The sequence below is a fragment of the Chiroxiphia lanceolata genome, chromosome 3 (genome assembly GCF_009829145.1).
Source record: "Chiroxiphia lanceolata isolate bChiLan1 chromosome 3, bChiLan1.pri, whole genome shotgun sequence".
Lineage (NCBI taxonomy): Eukaryota > Metazoa > Chordata > Aves > Passeriformes > Pipridae > Chiroxiphia > Chiroxiphia lanceolata.
The window spans coordinates 112,469,165-112,491,511 of NC_045639.1; positions in this window are offsets into that span (position 1 = coordinate 112,469,165).

Genomic DNA, 22,347 nt, shown 5'->3' on the forward strand with positions numbered 1-22,347 from the left:
CATCTGAACTGTTGGGAGCACGGATAACTGAAAATGTTATTTTCCTGCTGTAATATAACAAAACCGAAACAAATCCATTGGAATCTTCTTGTTCAGACCTTGATAATTTTTTTTTTTTCCAGATAAAAATAAGACAAATATATAAATCAAATTCACAGCATATTAAAGACTAGATTATACTGATGCATATTAAATAGGATTCTGGGGTGTGTTCTCCCTAACAAAATAGACTGTTCTTAGAATCATAGAACCAGGGAATGGTTTGGGTTAGAAAGGGACCCTAAAGATCCCCTAGTTCCAACCCCAATGCCATGGACCGGGACACCTTCCATTAGACCAGGTTTATATTCATATTAATAGAGTAAGTGAATTTATAGTGAATTGCTCAAAGATTGCAAAACTTTTAGAAGAGTAAGAATCTTCTTCCTGTCTTGCTTTCTGTTTCACTTCATTTTTTACTACATCCTTGTTTTCTAGATGCTAGGAAAAGCCTGCACCGTGGGCTACAGGACATGTTGTAATCCTCTTGGGGAAAAAAAATTTGATTTCCAATGCCACAGCTTGTAAATCTTCCCAAAAGTCAGGTCTCCACTGCAAGGTCCTTCAGCTCCTTTTTCATCATCCAGCTACACAAACTCCTCTCCCACATAATCTACTGTTACATTTACCACAATAGATGGCCCTTAAGACTTTTCATCAGCTTTCCAATGTATCTGAAATTTTCTGCTGTAATTAAGGCTTCTTTTATCCGAAAACACCACTCAGACTTTTTTTTTCCAGTAGTAATACTCAGCCCCCTCCTGCTAGTGATAATCCTAATATACCATAGATTTTACCCCAAAGTATCATTGCTGACTAAATACAAAAACCATAAAAACTATGGTACTAAAAATTTTGCCAGCGAACACCTTGAAGGGAAACATGTTGCTCTGTGACAGCAGTTGGAAAACTGGGACAATCTGGCAAAAACCCACTAGTACAGGAATTGGACATGCTCAGGAAATCCTGGATGGTGAGGAAAATCTCATACTACTTTTTCTCACTTAAATGTAAGACCTCAGAAGAACCATGAGAGAAATCAGAATGTAGGTTTACATTATTCATATCCTTGATGCCTTGCCATATTCTTTTAAGTATCAGCAAAGATACAAAGATGCTGCTCATGACCATCCCTAAACTGAAATTATCATCTGCCACTGGGACAGTAAACAAGAGTAGGACAAAGAATTTCCAAATAAACTGAAAAGTCTGCTAATCTTGTATTTTCCATTTAATTTAAATATACTTCTCTCCATCAGACTTATGCCCACATTTACTTGTTTTAAAATGTTGTCTGTGAATTTTGGGTAGTAGCTGTTCTTGAAAATTCCTTTGTTTAAACTCACCTTTATTCCTCTAGTCTTCAAAATATTCAGAAGAAAATGAAAAACAATGAAACCACCATTTTTGGGGCAGAAAAGTTTAATTACATGTATAGTCAATTAAACAAAAATATTTTTTTAGCTGGTCCCAGAAATCATGATTTATATTAATATATATAAAAATACACATACACAAATATTCACATGCATACATTCAAAGGGAGATTTCTGCAGACAAACTCCAAAATTAAAGATCTGTCCTCACAGAAAATTACATATGTTTCAAAAGAGACAAGGTCTGGAAGGAAGATGAGAAGGTAGAGAAGAGGGTAGGAAGGAGGTTAATGTAAATTTTTATTATAAAGCTCTTCCAATGCTTCTCTATCCATACTTCTTTGTTTATTTTAATCTAAAAGTGCACTAATTTCAATCACTTGTTTATTTTCAGTAAAGGTGAGAAATGCTTATGGATCTTATCTCTAATTATCTAACAGTGAGGTAACACTGATCCAAAAAACCCACAGTGAAAACTGAGTTGCTTTGACTCACCACTATTAGAGAAGAAAGAAAAAACCAATCATGTCATAATTTTTAACTTTTTCATCTGGAAACAACCTAGGAGAATGGACAAAGTAAACACTGCAAATTTGTTTTCCTCAGCTATTTTTTTGTGACAATTGGGTGGGAAGACAGGGAATTGACCTGAGGGATGGAAGGAGGGGTGATGATGTGTGTTCTGTTAAAATTTCAGATATTTTATTGTACCAGGCTGAGTGATCAGTTTGGACATGAATATTACGCCTGAAACTGCTCCTATTAGTAAGATTTAGGGAAATATCTAATATACCTTGCCTACCTAAAAATTAGACTTTTAGTCTAAGCTTCGTTCTTCTGATATGAGGTTGAAAGAGCCAATCTGGGCAGGATCCATCCTTTCCTGAGAACAAGTGTCTTGATCCTTCAATTATTTATCTTTGTAAGCTATAGGAAGGAGTTGCATCTCTAGTTTAAAGTACCACTTCAGGTGGTTGTGTTGGAGAAAATGGATACTAAACTCCCTGCATACATGACTGTGCTTTGGGACTTAGATCTTCCTCGGTTCTTTTCTTTATCCAAGGCTGGAGGTCAGGGTATTGCTTGGCTCTGACACAGTGGCTGGTGTGATAAATCACTTTCTTTAAGGAAAATCCAGAAATTTCCACATAGATCTTTTATCTAGTACTCAATTCTATCCAGCTCCTTAGAGTAATATTATAAGCCTGGTAGTACTCTAAGACTTGCTTTTTCTTTCAATGTAAGTTGCTAGATATAAACTGCTGCTTTATTATTATATAGTAAAAAATAATCCTTTTTGCCTCTTTGATGCCTTATTTTTCCCTCAAAAGTGATGAAAATTCCATAAGAGCTAAAGGCTGAAGATACTGAAGGTGAGAACTATATTATTCACCACTGTTTATTATTACTAGTGAAATAAAACACTAACACAAGAATAAACCAGAATACTTTAGGAGAAACATTTTGCCCATGACTTTGAAGCCAAAACAAGCATAATTTAATATTAGATGTTTTGATGGATGTACTGAACATGACATAACACCAGGCTCTTCAATCCCAACCAACACAAACGTGACGGATGAAAACAGTTCTTAATGTCGAGCTTAAAAGCAGAGCAATTGTTAGAAATATTGCAGCAGGTCTTAAGGTTTGACTAAAGACCAAGGAAAAAAATCCTTCCATTTCCCTGAGGGCCTGAAGAACAGGTTCAAAAAGCAGGGGGCACAGCAGCAAAAAGTCTGATCACACAGGGGTTTAAAACCAAAAAGGAAAAATCACAGGTATTCCCTAATTGGAAGCCCAGAGAGAACAAGGGAGAGTGTAGCCTTCTAAAAGACAGAAGAATGAAGAATGGGAGAGGCATTCACTGAAATGTCAAGATAAAATCAATACAGCATTTTCTGGGAAATCAATGCAGAGAGTGGAAGACATTGGAGATAACAGAGAGGCAAATGCTTTCTCTGGAGCAGATGAAAACTCCAACAGTGGCAGTGAAAACAGGTGTTGTTTCATAATTAAAACTCAAGGGAAACCTGCCTAAAGGGAGTCATAATAATGAAATAGGGAGAAAAATACCCATGGAGAGCAACATCTCATTAGGAGAGATAAACTTCACATGTGAACAATGTTGAGTTAAATGATAAATTGTTTTTCTTAATGGCACTCTGGTGTGAGACAGGTTCAGAGGTTCTGCGTTTTGTTGCAAGCTGGTGATTAATGACTGGGAAGGCTTTCACAGAAGTGTTAAAGACAGGAGTGGAAAATGAAGATGCGAGTTGTCTCTCCAAAGGGACACTTTATAAAACCAGTGTCTGGACAGAAATAGGAAAGCCTTTGAGAGATTAGAAAGCCTTATAATAGCTGGCTGTGGAATGACCCAGTTTAGTTATTTTCTGTTTGGTTTCTAGTTAATACTGTTTTCCCCTTGTAACCGATGCTCACTAAAACCTCACAAATAAGACCCTGAGGCGATTCTGAAATCATCTATAGTGTATTTGCTCAGAGATAAAAAACATCAGCGACTCCAGTCCCTCTGACTCAGCTTGGTGTTCAGGTATCATGGAGTCAAACATTGTTCAGACAGGCAGAGCACTGCTGGAAACCCTCCAGGAAATCTGAAATGTCTGGGTGATTCCACACTTGATTTTCCATAACCTTATCGATATTGTCCCTCAAATGGGGATGTTTAAAGACAGAGAGAAACTGCTTATGTCAAGAGGTGACTTGTAGTGCAGAGGAAAGCTAGTTTGGGCTGAATAAAACTCTTCTGCTACGAACACAGTTTTCAGAGGCACAGTGTAGCACAGGGATTTCTGATAAGGGATTTTTGGGATAAAAGTCTGCAGCAGATCCAATGTTCTCGAGTTTCAATGTGCTTAGTAGGCACAGCTGGGATTCAGGAGCTGTTACAGTTGACTAACTACCTGCTGCATGCCCAGGAGTACCAAATAAACCAATAAATCCTCAAATCCATAAACAAACAAAGCTACTATTCCAGCAAACTCCTGGGTGGGAAGCAAAGATACACCATAAAGAACTCTGTACATAGTTTAGAGGTAAAAACAACTTGGCTGTTGCACATATAGTGACTTGAAATATTTAGTCAAATGTGTCTGTTTAACAACAACATGTTTAAAGTGTTTGGTTTCTACTTAATACTCTTTTATTAGAAGTAATAAATAATGAATAATGATACAAAATTAAATAGCACTAAATAAATAATATTAAATAATACTAGAAGAAAAGTCATACTTCTCAACGTGAATGCTCTGAAGACTGGCATCATCAAGTGCAAGCAGAAACAATTAGAATGGATGAGAATTAATAATGTTCTTATGTATGTAATAGGGTCAGTAATGAATAGCAGTGATTTTTGTCTCCAAGCACATCACTGAAGAGATCAATACTTTACTGAGTTCAGATCTCTAGACATTAAGAAAGGATGTTGGAAAACTGAAAAACATGTGGAAAGCTACTGTCACCACTGAAAACCTTGTGGTGGAAAACTGAAGTTCCACCTCTTTTGCTGCATTTCCAGGGCTAAACAGTGGCAACCGTGAGTGCACAGAATATCAGGAATTAAAAGAATCTTCTGTCTCATAGAGAAAAACTCATGATATATTGCCTGGAATTAAATCTAAGGCAAGTTGACATTAGGAAAAAACATATTTTTTTCATTCAGAAGAAATAACCCATGCAGTTATAAATGACCTTTTACAGAATTTAACTGAGACCTCTATTTGGCATTATGGTATAAGGTATTGCTAAAAAGTTACATCTTCAGTTGATATTAATCATATCAAACTGATATAAATGTCTAGAAGACATAAGGCCTTCCTGTGATCTCTGTTCATCACTGTGCCAAAGATTTTCTGGAGGTGGCACATGGGGACACAGCATTTCTCTTGTGCGTGGAATACAGAGCTAAAACCTCAGCACAAACTCCTGTGCTGTCAGATTTGACAAAATTCCCTTTACTTTGGGAGTCATGTGTGGCAAATATGAATCACACTTGAGCAATGGCCCATGAATTCAAGGGGGACACTATGTAAGCTTCTGCAATTAAAATTGCACGGGGAATATGTAAAGGTGAAATAGTAATTATCAAATTGGAGCCTTGCCAGAAAAGTGGGCAACCTTGTTGTCTTTGGGATCTCAAACTTCTCTGTTTCAAGAAAAAAGCAGTTATGATGGGCCTCCAGATGGCCTTATGACCGTTCTCATCCAAGGGACTGGCTTTGGAAATTAGGACTGATGCCTTAAACCCAGTATCTCACAGCCAGGAATGAACCTCAATTCGGCTATTCCCAGCAGTGCAGGGCTATTGCCCAGCCAGAATGAGCCTCCATGGCTCCTGTGCAGAGAGCAAGACAACGTTATTTTACCTTACAAAGTATTCTTTGAGCTGAATTTTTTAGCCAGAATCACAGAATATGCTGAGTTGAAAGGGACCCATAAGAATCATGAGTCCAACTTTAAACCCTGCACAGGAGCATCCCAGAGTCACACATGTACCTGAGAGCGTCATCCAAGCCAACAAAACCAGTGTGCTCCTATGTAATCATTTTTATTGCAGCCATGAGATAACTATTGCTGGAATGCCTGGAATCACTAGAAATCATTAAGGTTGGAAAAGCCCTCTAAGATCATCAATACCATGGTTCCCCCAGCACATGCCAAGGTCACCACAAAACCACATCCCAAGCACATCTTCATGCCTTTTAAATCCCTCCAGGACAGTGATTCAACCAGTCCCCTGGGCAGTCTCTTATAATGCCACCTCTTTAATGAAGAAATTTTTCCTAAAATACAATCCTTTAGTTGTTCCATACCATGCATCTGCAATGAATAATTATTTTTCTCTGCATCTTATTGAACAATACAATAGACCCTCTCCCAAACCAGGGCATTCTGCACAATTGACAGTCAAATTGTGTCAATCTTTCTCTCTGTCCTCTCCAGAAAACAATTCTCTGAAGATTATCCATGCTGCAAACCTGGCAGTAGCCCAAAAGTCAGGAGTAGAACTTTAATACAATCCTGTACATTTTAAAGGACTAAATAATGAAAGGGTTATTGCATGAATTTCACTCACTTTTGCTCACACTGTATTACTTCCTTCTAAAAGATTGTACAACAGTAAGTATAAGTATTATTTATCTATACAGAGGAAATGAAACTAATTTTTAGTCTGATCACAGTAAATATGCTTAAAGAGCCATTTTATCTTTAGATTTTCAACTAGTTACTCAAGTTTTCTCTTTCCTTATATGACTTTTATGTTGTAAAAGAAAAAAATCATAAAAGAAAAAAAAACTTTTCTATAGCACTCTAATTCCACTGTAGCAAGAAGGGCTGTTGGCATCAGTGATTTCAAAGAAGTTTCATGAAGAATGTTTTTAAGCTGCAGCTGTGTTACTAAATCAGATCCAGCCCCAGGTCCCAGCACTGTCATGTGGCAAACTACACTGTTCATTGCTGGAATGGTTGCTGGACTCATTGTTTGGTTTTGGCAAATTCCAACCACCCAAAAACACATAGCATCTGGCGATTTGCACATAAGGATCATGGCTAGTAGGAAATTCAGTCATTGTCTGTGGAGTAAGGATGAGAAAGATGATCTGTGTGGATGTGAACTCTCTATCTTGGAACAGGGAAAAGTTACTGATGCATTTTATAGTCATAAAATTATAGTAAGGTAATAAATTGTTATTAAAATTAATTGCTAGCATAATATAAAAGGTTAAAGTTATTTTATTACTGGTATAGTCAGATCAAATGTCCCTCTAGTTTGAAAGCCTGTTCCTGGGTAGTCACTACTAAGAGATATGATAAAACGAGCAAGAACAGGGTTGGTCCAGAAAGGTATTTCTCCAGCACATGCTCCAGACCCCAGCAGCTGATGGCCTGGGGCATTCCTGACCCACTGACTGTACTGACTGAAAAATCCTTCCTTGCTTTTGGGGTCAGAGCACTGCAGAGTCATTTGGGGTGCTGGAACTTTGCCTGTCCATGAAATAATATTTAATCGGCCAAAGTAGCAGCCAAGCCCAATGTGATGGCCATGGAGTACTTCAGCTGTGGAGAAAGCAGGGAAGGCAGATGTGCTGCAGTCCAACAGGAATGTGTTGTGATGAGGATACACTGCAGGAGCAGCTGATAGCCACAATCAACACTGGAGAGTTTGTGGTCTGTGCACACACAGTAAAAAGAAGGTTTTGTCTGCTCAGAGGCATAAAGAGATTAAATGATTTGCCCCAGTTTGAACAGAGTATGCGTCCTGATTAGGAATTTCTTTCCACTGTTTTTGCCTTAAGATTATCCTTAGTCAGATTTGTAAGAGTCAAACTGCTTCATGCACTGACCACTTACACATAACAATTTGTAAGGAGCTTTGCAAGTAAACCTGTGTCTTCATGTCTGAGGGACTGAAGGTCTGTAGGAACTTGGAGCAAGGATTTGAAAAATCACAGAATGAAGAGAGCTACTTGAACTAGGCTTCAAGGCTTAGGAATACAAGAAATATTTGCAAATGTATATTAGCAGCAAAATGCAATGACAGCAAACCCCCTGAATCAGTCATCATACACTCATTTTAACAGACCTGCCAAACTCCTAATTAAGGTCTCCCTTAGGACTCCTGTTTTCTATCTCGTTATCCTGATAAAGTGGACACCAATGAGTCCCTTAATGAGGATTAAACTGTAGGCTTTAGTTGAATTTGCATCTCACATTTGCTATTGATGAGACTCTCCTGAAATTTCCCCCATATACTTGCCAGTTTCTAATTCAGAATTCAAAATACTGTATGAAAAATCTGGTAATAGACTCCCACTGCATTGCCTAATGATTGTCCAAAACTAAGAGATAAAAATTGCCTTTTTTGATAAACACAGCGTTTTCCCATCCACGGGCCAACAGTGTGTGTCATATTGCTGTGTCTCTGGCTTAAAAGGGACAGCTGCTCCAGGGATCTGGAAACACTCTCTTCAGTTTTTAACAGAAGGAAAAACTGAAGCGGGAGCAGATGTTTGTGACTGTATCATGTGTGAGATAAGGCCTTTGGAGACTTTTTTTTTCCCGACAGCAAGTGTTTAAAGTCTCGTCTTCCTTAAAGGAATTTTGATTTCATGCCTGACCCAAGAAATATGCTTTGTGTAAATTCACATGACAGAGTTCCTTGCTGATGGTTTTAGTCGACACTGGGGTAAGTCATTAGGTTGTCCTGAACAGAGAGGTGATCCACAGCCAGCTTCTCTACCTCCTCCACAGCCACACTCTTAGTTTTAAGGTAGCATCACTAAAGTCCATGTCCACACAATGGCCAGGAGCCTTCTAGGTCCTGGGAGAGAGGAGGATTACCTGCTAGAAACCAGATCAAAAAAAGGTTGCTCATCATTCCTAAAGTTCGCAAGTCCTGAATCAGTGTCTCAATTTATCCAGAGTGTTCAACAGGACATAATTAGCACCTTCTAAGCGAAGTTTATATCTGTGCTGCAGAGATCTGTGAACTAAGAAGCTCACTTCTTTCTGAGGATTCCTTGCTCTTCAAAATGGACAAGGATCGACATTGACACTTACAGAGCTTCTCAGATTCTTACCTTAATCTGTCCATTGACATCTGACTGCAGGTCAGTGAGACACTGAGCTTCAGAAGAGACAAAGACAAATACAAGGAGGAATGGTTTTAAAATAAAAGATGAGAGGTTTCGATTAGACATTATGAGGAAATTCTTCCCTGTGAGGGTGGTGAGGCACTGGCACAGGTTGCCCAGAGAAGCTGTGGCTGCCCCATCCCTGGAAGTGTTCAAGGACAGGTTGGATGGGGCTTGGAGCAACCTGGGCTAGTGGAAGGTGTCCCTGCCCATGGTAGGGGTGTTGGAACGACATGGTCTTTAAGACCCCTTCCAACCCAAACCATTCTGTCACCTTCTGAGTCTCTGATTTAGTGATCTTATTTAAGACACTCACAAGGGTATTTGCATTTGTGTGGACTGACATACTGTTTTTTTAGTGGCTGGGAGAGAAAAAAATATTAAGAAATATTTTCCATCATTTTTGCATGTCATCATCTACCAGATCTGAGCTGTGAAACATATCTATGAATGTTTTTGCTCTGGAAGTAAGACCAGTGTTCCTGGTTAGGTTCAGATAGGAAATATGACACAAATTGTAACCACAATAAAAACACTGAGACATGTGAAAGCAAATCACAGACCTCAGGCAAAGCCAGAGGAAATATGCAGGAAGACTTCAGTCATAGAGACAGTTTTTTCCAACTTTGGCATCATTGCCCACAAAACAATGTCAGAGAGAGATTTTTTAAAAAAGTATTTCTTTTCCCATCCAGCAACAGCTGCCATGACCAGAGTTCTGTTCTCTGTCTGCTGTGATGCCAAAGCAGTTTTCACCTCACAGTGGGCCTTTCTTGTCCAAAAAGGTTCCCCCATATACACGAGAGCAGTGGGGGCCATAGGGGATGCCCAGTCTTAGGTATCTCCCAGCAGATGGAGGGAAGGGTGGTTTTGACACAAGCATTTTCTTCTTCCCATTTCATGGCAAGAAATGAGTTACACTTATTCAGTAAACTATATATGTTTGGGAATAGTCTTTTTTAATTAAATAAATCGAATACATTGAAGGAATGGTCTTAGTGCAACAGTGAGGTGGATCCGATGAAAGAACAAATCAGAGATTTAAAACAAAGTCTCTCATCATAGAATAGGCAGTCAGACCATGGAATTCCCTCTTCCAGACACTGATATCAGATATTACAAGTGCTAAATCTTCAGATGATTTCAAGTGTTGCCTTTACAACCTCATAGAGAAGAAGTTCACTGAGTTAAGTACAAAACATAATTTCAAGTTCATGAAACCCCTGAGCTCTAAGTTATTGTAGGCTGGGAGAGAATTCCAAAGAAATATTGTATATAGACAATAATTTCTGGCTCCTATGGAGACAGGATACTGGTCTGATCCAGAACATGATTTTTTTCATAAGTATCAACACATTTCACGTGGTGTTGCAATGGGCAACATTTGGTCTTCTCAGTCCTAAACTCTGAAATAAGGGTTATTTTTACAAAAAATTTAAAATAAAAAGGAAAAAAAACCCATAAGCTTTTTTCTCGATTGATTCAAGCTGACTTTTTTTTGATTTTCTGTTTCAACATTGAATTGATAAATATGCTATTTGCATAAAAGCTAAGATTTGCTTTTCTTAGTTTAGTCACGAATTCATTTGCACTTGAATTTAAGCAGGTTTGCACAATGACAATCTGTTGTGCTTCTTAATTTGGGAATTAGGGATCTTAGGGGAACCCTACTGTTTACCAGCCTCAGTAAAATATCAGTGTCATTGTGCATTGACGTCTTCCTTGTAAACAGTTTCGCACTAGCAGGACTGAGGTGCCTGAAGTTAATGGACCAGATTATTCATCAAGGAATTTTTAGTTCTAACTCTGAGGTTGGAAAAGAATGATTTTGAATCACAGCTTGACAATGAGAAATAGACTGGGGGAGCTTGTTGCTACCTTACATTTCAGGAAGTCATTTACATCAGTAAATGAGACAGCAGTCTTCTCTGAGCATCTTCATGACCCTAAGCATTGTAGATATCTAAATCTGCACTAGATGCCTTCAGTGTTCCTCAAATCCATGTCAGAAATATCAGCACTGCCAAGGTAGATACTCTTTCTAAAGGAGGTCAGAAAATGTGCTCCACAAGAGCATATTTGTCCCCATTTAAAGAGAGTGAGACTGTCTCAGAAATAAACTCTTTCAGTTAGCAGTGAAGAACCCCATGCTGCATATCTTCACTGCTCTCTGCATGTGCTTAATATTCAGATCTAAAAGTCAAAGACTGGTTGAGGGGCCTACTCTGTCTAGTTTGGTGTCAAGAATGAGTACAATGTACCTGAATGCCCCAGTTTTGATTCAAACACGATTTTGCACGTGTTCACTGAAAAACAAAGCTTTGTTCATCTGTTATTTACACAAATGGAGATTATGGTAAAATAAGATCATATCCATATGACAGAGAGAACCGATATCAGATGAGTGTCATAACTGTAACAATAAATTTTAGAGCACCAGATGTGTTTCAGAGAAGTCGTATTTTATCAGTGTTCAGTCTCTGTGCAATGACATCTCTTACTTTTAAAAGAAGGGAAAACACTTTGTAAAATAATTAAAAGGAGTAGAAACCCCTTCTATAAGTATCTAGTAAGTCACATGTAGACCAGGGGCCCAGCCAACCCTTACCAGTTTCCAAGGCACATGATTCTTGCTAAAGAGACCAAGTTACTACTTACTGTTTATTTTAGTAGGGGACAAAAATCTGTCTCTGATGGTTTTGGACACCTTGTTACATCCCATTCCAAAATCTGTCAAGCATGTGATGACAGCTGAGACACAGAGGAATACTTCTCCAGTTCAAGAACAAGAAGACCCACAAGGAAAATTTGCTGATTTGCCAAGTTCTTTACATTTCCAGATACAGCTGTAAAATACTGAGCATATCACTGTAAACTATCACAATACTTGGACTTTTGCCTCCATGGGTTATTGAACCAGGTTGTTCCTCTGTTGCTTGGACACTGCCAATAGAGTAATCCTGAAATCCCATATGGACAAATAGACCTACATTTGGATTCACCTAAATGCAAAGCGCCTAGAGGTTTTGGTGGAACAACTTTTACAGGAGTTTCAAACCAAAACTCTAATGACTTGGGTTTGCTATCAGTGTGCAGACACTTCTTGCCTCAGAGAAGAAGAAACATAGTTTTGTGTGTATTTTTATTAAGATAAATGGTAGGTAAAGGTAACTTCTTGAAGAGAGTTATCCATTGTATCCATGCTGGTGTTGCAATTCATATAACTGTTCAGTCAGTGGGAAAGTGTACACAGGGGGAAGGTGACTATATTTGGTTAAGTCTTGTGGTAGATTAGTCACCAAAATGTTGTCCTCAGCTTAGTACCAATGAGACAATAAGAACATAGAATCACAGAATCATAGAATCAACCGGGTTGGAAAAGACCTCCGAGATCGTCAAGTCCAACCCTTGATCCAACACCGCCGTGGTTACCAGACCATGGCACTAAGTACCACATCCAGTCTCATCCTAAAAACCTCCAGGGACAGTGAAACCACCACCACCTCCCTGGGCAGCCCACTCCAATGTCTGATTACTCTTTCTGTAAAAAACTTTTTCCTAATATTCAGCCTAAATCTACCCTGGTAGAGCTTAAGACCTGCCCTCTTGTCCTACTGCTGGTTGCCTGGGAGAAGAGACCAACCCCTGGCTACAACCTCCTGTAGGGAGTTGTAGAGAGTGATGAGGTCTCCCCTGAGCCTCCTCTTCTCCAGGCTGAACAGCTCCCTCAGCCTCTCCTCATAGGACTTGTGCTCCAATCCCTTCCCCAGCCTTGTTGCTCTTCTCTGGACCTGCTCCAGCCCCTCAATGTCCTTCCTTACCTGAGGGGCCCAGAATTGGACACAGCACTCCAGGTGTGGTCTCACCAGCACTGAGTACAGGTGAAGAATCACTTCCCTGGTCCTGTTGGCCACATTGTTCCTGATACAGACCAGGATGCCACTGGCCCTCTTGGCCACCTGGGCACACTGCTGGCTCAAGTTCAGCTTCCTGTCAATCCAAACTCCCAGGTCCCTTTCTGCCTGCTGCTCTCCAGCCACTCTGTGCCCACCTGTAGGGCTGCAGGGGGTTGTTGTGGCCAAAGTGGAGGACTCGGCACTTGGCCTTGTTGAACCTCATCCTGTTGGAATCAGACCATCTCTCCAGCTTGTACAGATCCCTCTGAAGAGCCTCCTGCCTGCCAGCAAATCAATACATTGTGGTGTAGACAAGTACCCACTGTTTATGTGGTCTTAAAGCACTTGGTAGACTCATATGACTTGTGCTAAAGCACCATGGCTTTGGTTTAAGCCCATATGGACACAGCTTCACTAAAAGAGTGTCAAACTGACGCAATTCAAGAACATGGTCTGCAGCCAGTCCATTTCAAGCCCATCTCCACATCTTTCCTGCCAGAAATCTCTCTCCTGAAGGATACCTAGAAATATGTAGAAAAGGCAGTGATTTTACTTGATAAAAACACAGTTACAGTGAGCAAAACTTTTAACCTTGTCCCCAAGACTGTCTAGAATAGATGTTCTTGTGCTTTTTTCTTTTGGGAATAAAATCCTGTCTCTCCCCTGCAGGTTTTCTTTCTCTCTTTGTAGTAGCATAGTCACTGGGATCCAATTTAAAATGTTCAAACCCCAAATTCCTCAAAAGGCAGTGTGAAACCACACTCACACATCACTGCAAAAACAAGCAAGAAAGTTTTGATTTAGTTCAGAAGTGAAGTGTTCCTTTACTCTCACTAAAAGTTAGTTGTACAGGAGAGGTTCTAATGTGGCTACAGTACAGGGTTATAGAGATTCTGAATCTTTTCCCGGCTTTGCTGTAATCTACAGTTTTGAGTGTTGAATTACGCTCACCTCACCCAAAATTACCCAGCTGTAGGTTATGGTGGCTCCCTGGATGATGAACTGAGAGGACGAAAACACAGAGAGGATGTTTACTGTTTATGATAATGAATACTGATAAACACAAGTTTACCAATAAATATGTATTTATTGATAAATCAAGATTTTTAATAAACACATTCTCATTGACTTGGGAGGTCACTTGTGTATTTACAGCAGAAGTAGTCTGGATGACCAATTTAGGCTTTATTTATAGCTTTAGAGCAGACAGATATCAATGCAATTTTCTTTTCAAAAGTGTGCAGTGACTACAACATCAGTTCCTCACCTCTTGGGAGCATTTACACGCACTTTGACAGAGACGGATCACCCAAAAAACCCACGGTATTTCTTGCAGCCTGTCCAGTCCTCTAAAATATTAAAACCCCGCTAAAAAAACCCCTGTTTTGTACTTGTTTCAGTTGCTAAAACACATCGTTTCCCAGGCCCCCTGAACTGTACCATGGGAGCACTAGGTGGCAATGCTGTTACAGCGAAAACTCCAGCAGCTCTTTAAAACACCAGGGATGCCGACGATGCTTCACACGCTGCGCAGAAGCTCAGAGAGCTGCCAGCACTTGGGGTGCAGGACATCGTTTTGATTGTCCCCCTGTATTAGGCACAATGATGGTCAAGCACCCCGAATCATATGCTCAGCTTTGGATCCCAAATGACAAGAAAGAGACTGAGGGGCTGGAGTGAGTCCAGAGAAGGTCAACAGAGCTGGGGAAGGGTCTGGAACACAAGTCTGATGAGGAGTGGCTGAGGGAGCTGGAAGGGTTTAGTCTAGAGAAAAGGAGGCTCAGGGGAGCCTCACTCTCTACAACTCCCTGAAAGGAGACTGTAGCCACGTGGGGGTTGGACAAGAAGAAGAGGCCCCAAGTGCCAGGGAAGGTGTAAGTTGAATATTAGAAAAACATTCTTCACAGAAAAGGTTGTCAAACATTGGGACATGCTGGCCAGGGAAGATATGGAATCAACATCCCTGGAGATATTTGAAAGATGTATGGGTGTGGTTCTTAGGGCCACGGTTTAGGGGTGAACTTGGCAGTGCTGGTTTAACAGTGAACTCAACAGCCTTAGAGTCTTTTCTAACTGAAATGATTCCATGATTCAATGATTTTGGTTGCCCAGCCTTGCTCTGAATGAGAATAAGGTATTTGAATTATTTCCGCTTTCAGCATAAAGCAAACAAAGAAAATACCTGACATTTAGCACAAATTTGGGCTTCCCCATGTAATTCCAGTGGTCCAGGGAATATCCAACGAGAAATACTGGATGAGGAACACACAGGAATGAGCTGACAGTCCTACCAGTTTGGGGTCCAACCATCTGGCAGGGGAAGGTGAAAACTCAAGCCTGATCCTAATAATGTAGGTGAGATTACAAGAAACCTTCACTTCTATGTTCCCCTTTCATTATGTTAGCAATGAAATCAAAGACAATATTCTTGAGTATAAAATTTTGGGTGTGAGAGCTTTTTTAAGATTAGTGCTTTTGAAGAGAAAAAAAACCATTGCAAGTGTGCTACAGCAAGCAGTTCAGTACAGTGCAGCAAGAAATTTGTGCATAATTGACTCCAATACAGTTTAATACAATTGATCTGTATTATCAGGTCATGATTCTGAGGGGCCTCTGCACACTTGTAGTATTTGTTTTAATCCACTTTAATTCATATAATTTACCATTGTCATAAACTGTGTGAATTGCATCAATGGGTACCAACAGGACAAAGAACTGTTCTGGTCTGAGTTTATGCCATCACTACAAGAACCTCAGTTTTTAAGTTATTTTTAAGGAAATACTGCATCCTGATGATAGGTCTTATGGCCAAAAGCAAAGCTATTCACCACAGAAAACCCCTCTCCATGTCCCAGGGAAGGGGTTTGTGCTGCACCATCTCTCAGGGCTCCTTCCAGGTGTACATTTCTACTCATGTGTGAAGAGCTGGTGTTGAGTTAAGCCATGGTGTGAGAGCATCTGGGGCTGCTCCAGAGTTACAAAGATCATGGTTCCTTGTACAGCTTCTCAGTGATGCACAGTGATGGTGCCACGGTGCTCAGGAGGAGTCAAAGATGCACCAGTGATAGGAGCAAGGGTCTAAATCGCCCTCCTAATTTGGCCAATCTGGATCCTTTGCTACTGATTTTGGGCAATATTATGTCAGAGTTACTTATTCCATCAGCTTCAGTGACCAGCTGAGTGGGAGCTGCTCTACTCTCCTACATGGAGGTCACCTGCCAGGTCAGTTCTATGAGAGATTCTCACAGTGTGAGTTTCCTCAGAGTATTAATTACACTGCAAAACCACAGCACTATTGCAATGGAGTGAGATACAACTGTGTCTGACTGGAGGAACAGGAGAAAGACACACTGTCTTACTCACAGTGTATGCCAAGGAGACATTGGAATTATTTCCAGGGATTCTTTTGAGTGCTGAGGAAAAAAATAATCTTCATTATTTTGGTCCTAAAATGTCTTTACAGTTTTATGTACTTTATATGACAGTTGAACTTGATGATCTCAGAGCTCTTTCCCAACCTTAGTGATTCTATGATTTTATTCTATACATAAGCCTAAGTAAAAATAAATAAAAAAATAAGTGGATGAACATCCATGGACTCTTGAGAGTTTTGCATGAGTATATGCATCCAAATGTGTGAGGATTTTTCCTGTGTTTATACTTGAAGTGCTAAATGCAGATTTTCTTGAAGTTTTTCAGTGGGAAATAGTGAGTAATGCTGCTGATCCAAAAGACAAGTACATTTTCCTTTGGAATTCTCCCATTTATATATATATTCTTATGGAAATGCTATTAGAATCTTTTCCACAAGGATGTAAATTTAGCTACTATGGGTGGAATTGGTTATCTTTTTGGAACAACTCATAGGTCCTGATTTCCCAAATGATATAAATTGTCAAGATGTGAGCTGCCCCAAAAGGGTTCCTGCTTTTTCCTGTCTTATCTGGCCACCTTTTCCTTCCTTTCCCTAATCCTTGCACTCTTCTGCAGCGTGTCAGAGCAGGGACAAGACCTGTTTGAATACAATTTTCTTGTTTGTTGTGGGAAATCCATGGTCTGGTTAGTGACAAAGAAATATAGTGCAAACAAATAAATAAATCAATAGCATCTAAAAAGAGTTACTTGTCCTGATGAGTTTGTGGGTTTGGATTTTGTTTGTTTCCTTAATATGCCATTATAGGGTGGAGAGTGAGATAAGATAAGGCATTATTATTATTACTATATTATACAATTTCTTTTCCAGACTAGAGCCATCCATTTAGATTGGAATAATGAAGGGATAAAATGAGGGATTTTTGCTGGGTTTTAGCCATCTGATCATACACACAAGTTGTGCTGATATCTGAGAAAAATCAGAAGCAGCTAAAAGGTGGAAAGTTTAAAGTGAAAAGATGTGCATTTCTGGCTTTATTCATGTCTCATTAGCTTCTGGCACAGTAAATTGCCTAGACCAGCAGAAAACACTTGTTCTTTCTCTTTTTTAATGCAAATTTTTGGGAAAAAATTGTAGTGTCAGTGAAAAAAAATGGTGCCCAAAGTACAGACCGGACGTAACATTTTCAAAAACATCAGCTATGACAATTAAGAGGATGTTTCCACCATCCCCCTTTCCAAACAGGTTTATCTCCTCACAGTTTCCTTTAAGACAACATATTAGCAAGTTTGCGAAAACATATTCTTGCCATTAGATTCTCCATGTTTTGTTCTCAGTCAATAAATTAGAAATAAGGAAGTCCCTCTGACCAGGATATGGATGTGAGAACATCTACAAAGGAATTAATTTGACACATACTGAAATCACAGGTTTAGATGTTCCCTTTTTTTGTAATATGCCCTAGTGTGAATTTCCAAAGGTTTTTGGATGCTGAAATATGTGGCTAAAAATTCAAATCTTTTTGAAATCACCCTACATTTCCAGGCACCAAAATGGAAAGTGACATCCAAATAAATACTCCAGTAACTTTGACCCTGCTTTTCCTTGTTAATTCCAAAATGAATGACTCCAAACTCCCAGATAAAAAAAGTGGGGAACAGCAATACTCTTTCTCCTTACTTGGGGAAGACAATATGATTCAAAAGAGACATTTTAAAGCTCATGGGGCTTTCTTACACATCCCATTTGTGATTCCTGCGTGATTACCTCCTACATTCTTAACCGAATCCGAGGAAGAAGAACCCAGTGGAGAAAATTTAAGATTCAACAGATAGGCACATGAGCCCAGTCTGAAATCCTGGAGCTGGGTAAGTCAAGCAGATAATTAGAGCATTTGGAACAACTCTGGAAAATGCCATACTCTCTGAAAAACCTCTATCTGGAACGTGAAAAATGATTTTGTCTTTGACTTTTCAAAGAAGGACTTCTCCCCCACTCCTGCCTTTGAGCTTCCTTTCTACTTATAATTTTCTCACCAATATTTTTCATGAAATAAGTAAATGTTTACTAAAAACATGACTAAAAAAATGTTTTCCTTTATTAAAACTAAAAACTACCATTATGAATATCTCCATGATTTTTTCTACACATATAATTAAAATACATAATGGAATTAAAAAGCCCCTACAAACCAAAAAACAAAACAATTTTTTTTCTCTTTTAAAACATTTTCTTTTTTTTTCTATTGAAATATCAATTCATGAAACCTTTTAAACACCGTTTGTCTGAACTGGAATGGTGACAAGGGGACTTTCAGGCTGTGCCCAGAACTGTCTGATTTGAAGGACACGCAAGGAACTAAACTTTGGTGCTCTCGTGTACAGTATGATGTCTGAATTAAACATGTGTAGGAAGGAGAAAATGAAGAATGGTCTAAATATGATTATTTGTAACAAAAAATAACCCACCACCTGGCTCTTATTATCACAGAAAAAATGAGATGAAGAAGAGGAAAACCAGCAGTGCCTGTTAAGGTGCTTGCAATTATCCCATGGAGTTGTCAGTGCCCTGGTTTTCAGAGCAAACACCTTTCAAATAAACAGATGTAATTCATTGAATTATAGAATCACAGAATGGTTTGTGTTAGAAGGGACCTTAAAGATCATCCAGTTTCAAATCTCTGCCATGGGCAGGGACACCTTCCAGGTTGCTCCAAGCCCTGTCCAACACGGCCTTGAACACCTCCAGGGATGGGGCAGCCACAGCTTCTCTGGGAAACCTGTGCCAGTGTTTTACCACTCTCACAGTAATGAATTTTTTCCTAATATCGGATGTAAACCTATTTTCTTTCAGTTTGAAGCCATTCCCCTTGTCCTGTCACTACATGCTCTTGTAAATAATCTGTTCCCATATTTCGTGTTGATTCCCTTCAGGTACTAGAAGGCTGCAAATAGTCCACACCAGAGCTTCTATTTTCCAGGCTGAACAATCCTAGTTCTCTCAGCCTTTCCTCATAGCAGAGGGCCTCCATCCCTAATCAACTTGGTGGCCTCCTCTGGACTCACTCCATCAAGTCCATGTCCTTTCTCTGGGACCCCAGAGGTGGGTTAAATTGCTAAATGTATATGACTATGTGCTTTATGCATGGTTTCAATATGTAGTTCCATCTATTGTAATTCTAATCTCAGACAAGTAAAGGCACACACTGCAGTGAAAGACACAGTTCTTGAGGCTTCTTCCATCAAAACCAGTCTTTCAGGATAATCTTGGCCTCCACAAAGCCCACTTTTTTGTTATAACTGTTAAGGCAAAATTAGCTGTGAGAAAGATGTTAATTCTGACACAATAACTTGGAAAGTTTCGTACCACAGTGCAGCATTAAACAGTAATTAGATGAAGAAAAATTAAGTAACTCCTTTTGTTTTAATGGTGATGTGCAGTCTTTCAAAGAAGCAGCTACACAGTCCATGACTTTTCTCAGACTCATTAAAGCAAAAACCTTAGCCTTCCTGCCCCTCTCAAACCCATAAATTCTGTTGCATTGCATGTCAAGTTGATTTAAAGTGTTGCTCAAAAAAGAGAGTATTGACTCTAAATTTCAGTGCTTTGCAATGTTTTGAAGCAAACTGCAATCTGCTTTCATGCACAAAATGAGACTTTCCATCCTTCAATTCAGATTGTCAGGTTTTTATTACTGATATTATGGAACAATCACCCTTTTGTTTAGTTCTATATTGACCTGGTTGAGATTTTTCTCTTATTTTGCAAAAGGAGTTGCTGATTGCTCCAAACAGAACTGACTCAATGTCCTCTGGAGTTTCTGTCCCACCCATGCAGCAGTTTTGGTCATCCTGTGTAAGTCAGTAATGAGGCTCCCCCAGATCTGACCAAGGCACAGAGGGCTAAGCCCTCCACTCTTGGGCACTCAAGATTCCCATTGAAGCACTGAATGTTGGATTCAGCCCTCCACAGCAAACATATGTCAATACACAGATGGTCACACCAGCAGCATTTTCCCACAGACATTCACTCGATATTTTTTTAAGCAAAAAATATCTCCCATTTGTCCTCAGACCTGTTGTTCACCAGAATATTCCAGGCAATTTAACCTGCAGGCAGATTTTGTTTTTGCCCTGAGAAAGACAGAGGGATACAACAGTAAAAGACCCTAAAAAATAAGCTGGAAAGAACATTGGTGAGCCAGATGGACAGACGGACTGATAGTTTGATATGCAGAAATAGTTTACTTGGAGCAAGTTCAGAAGGATGTTCAGAGAACATAGATTATAGTTTGTAAAGGGGAAGAGTTCAAAGTGGGAACCTGGTATTCCAAGACAGGCTTGTGTAGGCTGGGAAGCAAATGTATGTATGACACAAAGATTATTTCTCAAAAGAAAAATTCCCTTTTCCCCCTTGAAAAGTAAGGATTTTATCTGAGACGTAAATATAGATGAGACTGAGACACACTGAATAGCAACAGCCTCAATAGAAGGATGAAGCAGCCTCAGAAGAGATCTGCCTCCACAGACCATGGCAGAAAATCCAGAGGACTAACTGATATGAAGGATTATCTTTTCCAAGGTCCCAGTAAAAGGCTACCAAATCAAGTGATCAAGGGCAGCTTTACCAGTCTTGGGATCCTACAATTCATTTCAGGCTGTAGAGCCTTGTCTTGAAAGAAAAGGACTTGTGCTGCTGAAGTCTCATGGCAATGTGAAGGGAGACACAGGGGCAGAGATGAGAGACAATTTAAACAAGCAGGCTGTCCTGGCAATAGTACCAAGTGGGTCATTTGACCTGAAGAAACAAAAAAGCCAGTGCTGGTTCTGTTATTCAGAAACTAGAGTGTTTCATTAACACCTGGCTGTGGACGAGCGTTGTCCTCATAAATATGCTGTGATAATATGCAGAGAACTCAAATAGACCCATGACATGACTCATTCATTCAACTTTTATTGAGTTCCACTGCACAGGCCAGTCCAATGGGCCTGCTTCACATACCATCCTGTACATATATCTATATATAGAGATAGATATGTGATATGGATATTCTTCAGTAACAGTGAGACCGTCTTCTCCCCAAAGATTTCAACACCTAAATAATTGCATTCCTTCTCTGTCACACTTACAAGTTTCAGAGGAGCTGCTGGATCTCTTTGTCTGGCTCAGTCTTATGGGTATAAATCAGACCAGCCAGAAGATACTGTATTAGTGCAATAAATTCGAGGGGTCTTTTAGCTGAATCTCTTGGTAACTCATTCTGCTGACTGATCTATCCTGTAGTTGATTATAACCCATCAAAGATGAAAGGCTTAAAATAATTTTTCTCCCCAGTACTCTTTCAAACACCTGTTATTAAGTTCTGGGTAGTTTGAAAAATGAGATTTCCCCTTTCAATACCCTCCTGAACTTCTTACTCCTTACTTTAGATTTCTACCAGCCTTTTGTGACCATCAGACTTCTCAGTCCTTGCCTCCACTTCCTCTCCATTTTCTCCTGCCTTTCCACAGGCCTGATTTCTCCAGGACCCCACAAGTTTTCACCCTGCTTTGCTCTCCCTTTTACATCTCTTATCTCCATCTTCTCCTCAAACATGCTAATTTTGTATCTAATATGGGCTCGTCACACTTTGCTGCTGCTTCCAACTCGGCTTCTGCAGGCAATGGGAATGATATCCATGGTGTCACTGAGCATCTCCCTGCTTTAGTACAGCTACCTCCAATTTACACCAGCTGAGGATCCAGCCCTCTGCTGCCAACAGTACTAATGATTTTACAGAATATGGGTCTCTCTCTCCCTCTCTTTTTTTTTTCTCTCAGCATGAAAGATCTAATTACAAATTGCTGAAGGCTTGCTACAAATAAAATTTAAAAAAAAAGGAGGAAAAAAGATACCCTTTTGACTTGCATTGTCTGTTACGAATTTACAGAAAAGAATTGGATCTGTGTTTTCACCCAAATAAATATTTCTTCTCATGAATACTGAGAACAACTATTCAGTGAAATATC